This window comes from Physcomitrium patens, chromosome 5 (assembly GCF_059467195.1).
Source record: "Physcomitrium patens ecotype Gransden chromosome 5, ASM5946719v1, whole genome shotgun sequence".
NCBI classification, from domain to species: domain Eukaryota; kingdom Viridiplantae; phylum Streptophyta; class Bryopsida; order Funariales; family Funariaceae; genus Physcomitrium; species Physcomitrium patens.
The window spans coordinates 17,840,108-17,847,446 of record NC_143414.1 but is presented as its reverse complement, the minus strand read 5'-3'; positions in this window follow the sequence as shown (position 1 = coordinate 17,847,446).

The following is a 7,339-nucleotide window of genomic DNA, read 5'->3' as shown; positions in this document are numbered from 1 at the left end:
TTCTTGATAATATCTACTGATATCATGGATTATCATAGGACATTATATTGAATAGAGAGACTCAATTTGTATCAAAATTTTAGGAAATCTTTTTCAAGTTTTTAAAGATAGATATAAAACTCTCTTTAGTTTTTCATCTTCAAATTGATAAGCAAACAAAATGGATGAATCAAGTTCTTGAGCAATATTTGAGATGTATCATCAACAATTATTAAGATGATTGAATAATTCTTTTTTTATTAATAAAGTTTGTGTATAATAATTTGATATATTCTTCTACTCAATAAATATTGTTTTTATTAATTATAGTTATTATTTAAGACTTAATGCTTTTGACTTTTCAAAAGTTGATAAACTTACAGTAAAAGATTTGGCAAATCCTTTATCAAAGCCTAGAAGAAATGATTATATCACAGACATACATACTTATTTTAATAGTTACCTATATAATTAGATATTAATAGATAAAAATAGATTAATTTCATAATATCTTTTAAAAAATCTTCCTAAAAGCTTTATAAATATAATTTTGACTTGTTTATAATTGATCAATAGGTTAAAAACTTGGTCATAAATTAATCACATGTCACATGTGTTAGTAGCTTATAGAATAAGCTATTTATATTGCACACATTTAAAAAACTTGCCTTACAAGTTAAAATACATGTCTTACAAAGTAAACATGTATTAGAGGTCCTATAGAATATTGCTATATAATTCTTAGTTAAAAAATATATATGAAATCACTCTACAAGAAGGCAATATTGGTTTAGAGGAGAGTACTCCGTAACCTCTAAAATGCCTTAGAATCTTCAAGAAGAGGGGTAATCCACTCTCTCCAAGAAAGATAAGACTCTAATATTATAATAGAAAAAATATCAGTTTAGAGGAGTGTAATCCACGACTTCTAAAATGCCAGTAAATTCAAGTAGAGGGATAATCTATACTCTAACAAGAAGGAACTAACTCTGATATGAAAGATGAGTGCACTCTCGACAAATTATCACGAATATAGAATATTGACTGGAAACAAGAAACTTAAGAAGAATTGGCAAGAACTAAATTAATTAGATGAGTACAAGAAGAATACTAGAGAGGTGAGCTACAGCTCCAAGAGGTGTATTGTCAAGATTGAGGATCCGCTTAGTCTTAGCTCCGATATATACTATGAGTTAAAAAGCTTCTCAAGCAGCTTCCACAATCTATGAAGCTTCTCAAGCAACTTCCACAAACTAGGGAGCTTCTCAAGCAGCTTCCACAAATTACAAAGCTTCTCTAGAACCTTCTAGAATCTTCTACAACTTCTCTGAGAATGGCCGGAGGTCAAGATATTAATATGATTGAAAGTTCGGAGTCCAAGTTGGACGCCATTATGAATGCTCTTGCTATGTTATCACAGAGAATTGCAAAGATTGAAGGAATCATTACAAGACTTGATGATGATAAAGCATTCGGGATGGCACAATCAAGGATTCATCAACCTCAAACTTTAGTACCAAGAGAAGCAGCTTTGCCTCTAGTTCAACAAGGACCATTGGTCTTACAATGAAAAGAGTCCCAAATTAGCATTCCAGGCAAGTTTGATAGTATATGTTGTTGTATTACGTGCTATCTTGCTTGAAAATGTATCGTGCGTTTGGCTGTGGAAGATAAAATGATGTTTTGCAAGTATCCGAGTAGTCTAGTGGATTTCAACCATCTAAATACAAAATATTTCAGATTTCAATGTAAAAGCTTACTCCCAATACAAAGTGCTTAAAAATACTATTTTTAATAACTTTGAGATATTATAAGCATAAATTTTTCTATTATTTATTAATTTTATTTTATTTTATTTTTATCAATATTATTATTATTATTATTATTATTATTATTTATATATATATTTTTTATTTTTCTTCTATTTGTGTTTTATTTTATTTTATTTTATTTTATTTTTAATTTTTTAATTTTTAAATCCTAACCTTAGACAGCGAGCTTCGATAAGCTGTAATTCTCAATCTGATCATCCGATTGTTGTAAAACTTCTACCGTTAGTGTCTTTACAAGTCTTCTAAATGTTTAAGAAGTTTTAATTCAATCTAACTTACAGATTGCAAGAAAACGTCGTAAATCCACACAGATGTTCCTTAACCGCCGCCTAGAAAGTTGATGATGAACCTTGACTTGCAATTTTTCTTTCTCCAACTGTTAATTCTCATTCAAACCTTGTTTGTAGCTCTGCCTTTAAGTCCCGACTTACCACATCAAAATTCACCTTATTCTAACTGATAGATCTCTAGATATTACAGAAACTCTAAACGACCTCAATATGCCAATTTTTGATACCTCTTTATACTAATGATCAAATATCCTCTATCCGTATCGTTAGATTAATACAAATTTTTGTAAGCACTTGGCATACTCAACCATCTAGATACCTCTAAAATTTCAATTACAGATATTTTTCTAATTTTCACAAAACAATCAAGAGTACTAGCCTTAACTTTATTGCAAAAAAATCCAATTTGAGCAATGATTGGAAAATCCTCCCAAATCCTATGAAACTAAGTCTTATATCTTTCGAAGGAGCTTGAAGCTAGCTCTCTGATCCTAAAAATTCTGATCTTCGAATGCCTACTTCTTTTTTCTTTCTTTTCCTTTAACTTCGTGAGGTCCTCTATTCTTCCGCCATGGACTCGGAATTGGAACAGCATACCGCGCTTCCATAGAATTCCTACCTCTAAAAGGATCTTTCCACAGAAAGGATGTTTCTTCCGAAACGGCATAGAGAATGGAATAACTTGAAATGAAACTGAAGCCTCTGTATTCGGGACCTCATTGGATTGCCCAACCGAGTTAGGTCTCATACTGGTGTAAGAGGCTCGTAACAGGACTTGGATTGGATGTCCCCGTAATTAGATCAAATTGGCCCTTTACATCAGACTCACCTGAATATTGAATTGGTCCTTTCTCCTTTTGCGGATTCTTGGTAAGAACGGCTTGGACACATTCCACTTGATTTATCGGAGAATCTTGAGGACCTCAATTTATCTCTTCAATTTCCCTTTGGCTTTGGATCTGTTGATCCCGATTATTGAAATTGAACAGAGAATTATATTGCTAATAAGTATGCCCCAATTGCTTGCTATTCCCACACACTGGCGCATAATTGTCAGTGGCTCTGGGATTGGGACATTCACTAGCATAATGACTAATCTGTCTGCAACGAAAACAACAAAGTGGTCTTCTTGCACCCCCATCAAGCATATTAGGTGTCTCCACCGATATATACCTACTAGGCTTGTTCAATGTGTTAAAGTAAATGGAGGATAAGTTAGAAGGTAAAAGATATTATCTTAAATAAATTGCTAATAGTCAAAGGGTAGCAAAAGGATGAAAGAAAGTAATCAAGGTGGTGGTGTCGGGGTAGAGAGAGTTTGCCTTAAGAAAACGCTGTGCTTCTGGCTATCACTAATTATTCAATCAAGCTTGAAAATAAAAGAAGCCCTAAGTTTATATATATATATATATATATATATATATATATATATATATTTGAGTAATTACACCAAATACACAATCCTCAAGTAACCTACAACGTCCAAAATATGATAAAATCTTCTAAATCCTTGTTTATTCTTATGTAGAGATTTTTCCGAACTTCAACACCTCATATCTCTTAATCCGACCGTCCAAACAAACTCTAATTTTACATGAGGTACTGATGTATTCTTATTAACTTTTAAAAACATTTTCAACCACAAATTCATTGCAGATCTTGAGATATCTTGAAATCCCTAATAGCCGCTTCAAACCCTTGTCTTTATACATCCACGTGCAATTTTATTCACATCTCACAAAATATAAGCTCAAATGCCACGAAATTTGTATGTATAGCTTCTTAATACAAAATTTTACATTCTCCAAAAAGTTTGAGCCAAAAATTTGTCCGAAAACTCAAGTTATGGCTTCAACCATTACTACAAACAAACCCGCTTACTTACTGCTTTTGTTTTGGAAGCGTCGCCTTCATCTCCTTACAACTCCTTCATATAAACTCCAAAAACAATAATTCTTTTGTGAAAGATGTTGGCCTTGAAATCACCGTTCCAGTCGCACCTTCCGATCTTCAAAAGCTGCTGTAAACTCCTCGTACTCTCAGAAGAGTAATAGTATGTCTTAAATAAACACCTTAACTTCAAACGGTTATTACTTTTTCATCCTAACTCCAAATCCTCTAATTTTTGTACACAAATTGTTCTCCAAATCCTAAACTTTACAATCCTAGCTTCTAATCTCTAAATGCCTTCTTTGAAGTCGCCGAAACCCTTCTTAAGGTCGTGGGCAGCCTCCTCAAAGTCCATTGGGCATGGTATTCGACCAATAGGGATGAAGTTCCCCATTCCTTGCCTTCATCCGACCATGCCTTGCTTTCATCCCTCCCAATTAGCTTCCTACTAGTTTAGATTTGCATCCTTAGGTTTCTATCTTTTTCCAAGGTTTCATACTAAACATTTTTGATTTCTATTTACTTCTGTCTTGCTTATTATGTTTCTTCAATAGGTTATGGATCCATACATACTTTGTTGTGCTATTCAAGTAAGTTGAAGTCATTTGTTGGTTGTTGTTCTTGTGAGGAATAGATCTTATGGTATTTGTTGATGTTAGAGATTGTATGATCTAATCTGGTCTTTAGACTTATGGAGGTTCTGATTTGGGCCTTATAGATCTCTTACATCAATTTGAAGGTTCTTAACTCCTAGGATTAAGTGATTAAGACCTTATACAAAGATCTTGATAGTGTCTTTGATTTTGTAATAAAAAAGTGAGTTTTATGAGTAGAAGAAGTTGATGGTGAGATTGATTGGAGTTCACATACTTGTTAGAAGCTTCAAAAGTTGATTTGGGAGTGTTTGGAGTGAAGAAACATTCATTTATTCACAAGAGGGCATTTCGAGATTTTGCTAGTACAAAATTGTTTTAGTGATTTTAAGCACATAGAGACTCTTTTTCTTGATATTTTTTGATAGACCTCTTTTAAGACATGGCTTCAAGTAAAGATGAAGGTTTGAGAGTGATTGAGAAGTTTAGAGGTGACAATTTCTACCATTGGAAGGTCAAAATGGAGCTTTTGTTGGCATCTTTGGACCTTTGGGATATTGTAGATAAAAGTGAAGAGCCTCCAAGCATGCATGCTAATGCTAAAGAGAGAAAGGACTTCACAAGATGTGAAAAAAAGGCTTTTGGCATGATTGCCACCAATTTGGATGAAGCCAACTTTTCTAACATCATCTCTTGCAAAAGACCAGCAGAAGTATGGAAGACTCTTTGCAACATATATGAGAGGAAGAACTTGTCCAATATCATCTTCACAAGGAGGAAATTCTTTACTTGCAAGATGGAAGAAGATGAAGACCTCATGGCTCATGTCAACAAGGTAAAGGCCCTTGTCCAGCAACTTGGTATTGTTGACAAGCCTTTAGAAGAGAGTGATATTATCATGACCTTGCTTATGAGTGTTCTTGAGTCCTACAACTACTTCATTGTGGCATTGGAATCTATCAAAATAAAAGAACTCACAATGGATTATGTGACCACAAGACTTGCCCATGAAGTGACCAAGAGAAAAAAAAAAGAACTCCAAAGTGAGGATTCGGCTCTCTTTTCAAGGCAAGGCAAGTAGTGTCATCCTAATCAACGTGGCAATGTGAGAACTTACTTCATTTGTAGAAAACTAATTCACTTTGCTCGAAATTGCTAGAAGACTAAGAAAGGAGATAGAGAAAGTACAAACAATGCTCGTGATGAATATGGAGGTGATGATTATGCATTCATGGCAAGTGAAGGTACTTCCATGGCTGCCATGTCCAAGTGGATCATTGATTCTAGTGCCACCAAGCACATGACTCCATACAAGTAGAGATTTGACATTTATGAAGAGATTTCAACAAGAAATATCCTCATGGGAAACAATGGCATAGTACAAGCTATTGGAATGGGCTTCATTATTATAGAGATTGTTGTGAAAGGCCAAACCAACAGGATCAGATTGAAGGACGTCTTACATGTGCCAAAGATGAAGAAAAACCTCCTCTTGGTGAATAAACTTGTTTTATATGGTTGTAAAGTGCAATTTGATAAGAATGGATGTTTTGTGAAGACATTGAAAGGAGATCATATTGCAAAGGGCTTTAGAGATGGCAACGTCTACTTCATCAAGTATAAGAAGGTGAATGGAGTTGAAGTGGCAGCATTTGTTGAATTTCCTCAAGATTAAGACAAGTTTGGCATTTGGCAATGACGCCTTAGTCAGTTGAATGTGAAGAGCATGAAGGATCTCTAATCTATAGTGAGTGGCTTAAATCTTGGTCATATAAGCTACAATGCTATGATACTTACTTGTGAAGGTTGTATTCAAGGCAAAAAATAAAGGGCCTCATTTTCACGTGGAATTGCAATATGTGCAACCAAGTTATTGGAGATTATCCATTTTGATGTTTGTGGACCTATGAGGATGCCATCAATAGGAGGTGCAAGGTATTTTGTCACATTCATCGATGACTTTTCAAGGAAAGTATGGATTTTCATCCTCAAAGCAAAAAGTGAGTATTTGACAAGGTTTAAAGAGTTTAAGGCACTTGTGGAGAAGCAATGTATATGCCAAATCAAGGTATTGCATACAGACAATGGAGGTGAGTATATGTCAACGTAATTCAATGATTTCTTAAAGTTACATGATATTGCAAGATAAACCTCTGCTCCTTACACTCTACAACAAATCAATAGACCATTGTGGAGATGGCAAGGAGTATGCTTCATGTACAACACCTTCGACATGAATTTTTGATAAAAGCAATGGTGAATGCAGTATACACAAGAAATAGGTGTCTTACAAGTGCACTTACATCAATGATGCCGGAAGAAGCTTGGAGTAGGAGAAAACCTTGTATTTCTCACATGAGGATCTTTGGATGCATAGCATATGCAAAAATACTAAATTATATGAGATCAAAATTTGATGCAAAAGGTACAAAATGTATGTTTGTTGGATATTATGAACGTACAAAGGCTTATCAATTCATGTATTTGGAGACTAAAAAGATCATCAAAAGTCGTGATATTGAGTTTTTGGAGCATAAGAGTGCTTGTGAGCACTTGGAGATGTATCAAAATGGGAGTAATGGTATGTTTGTGGATACATCTTCAAATTTAGTAAAGAAGGACAAAGACAAAGATAATGATGGTTTTAAAGGTGGAAATGAAGATGGAGAGGCAAAGAAGGTGGACAAGAAGGCCTCAACAATTGCTAAGACCAGCAATGAAGAACATGAAGATGTTGATAATGATGGTAATGAGG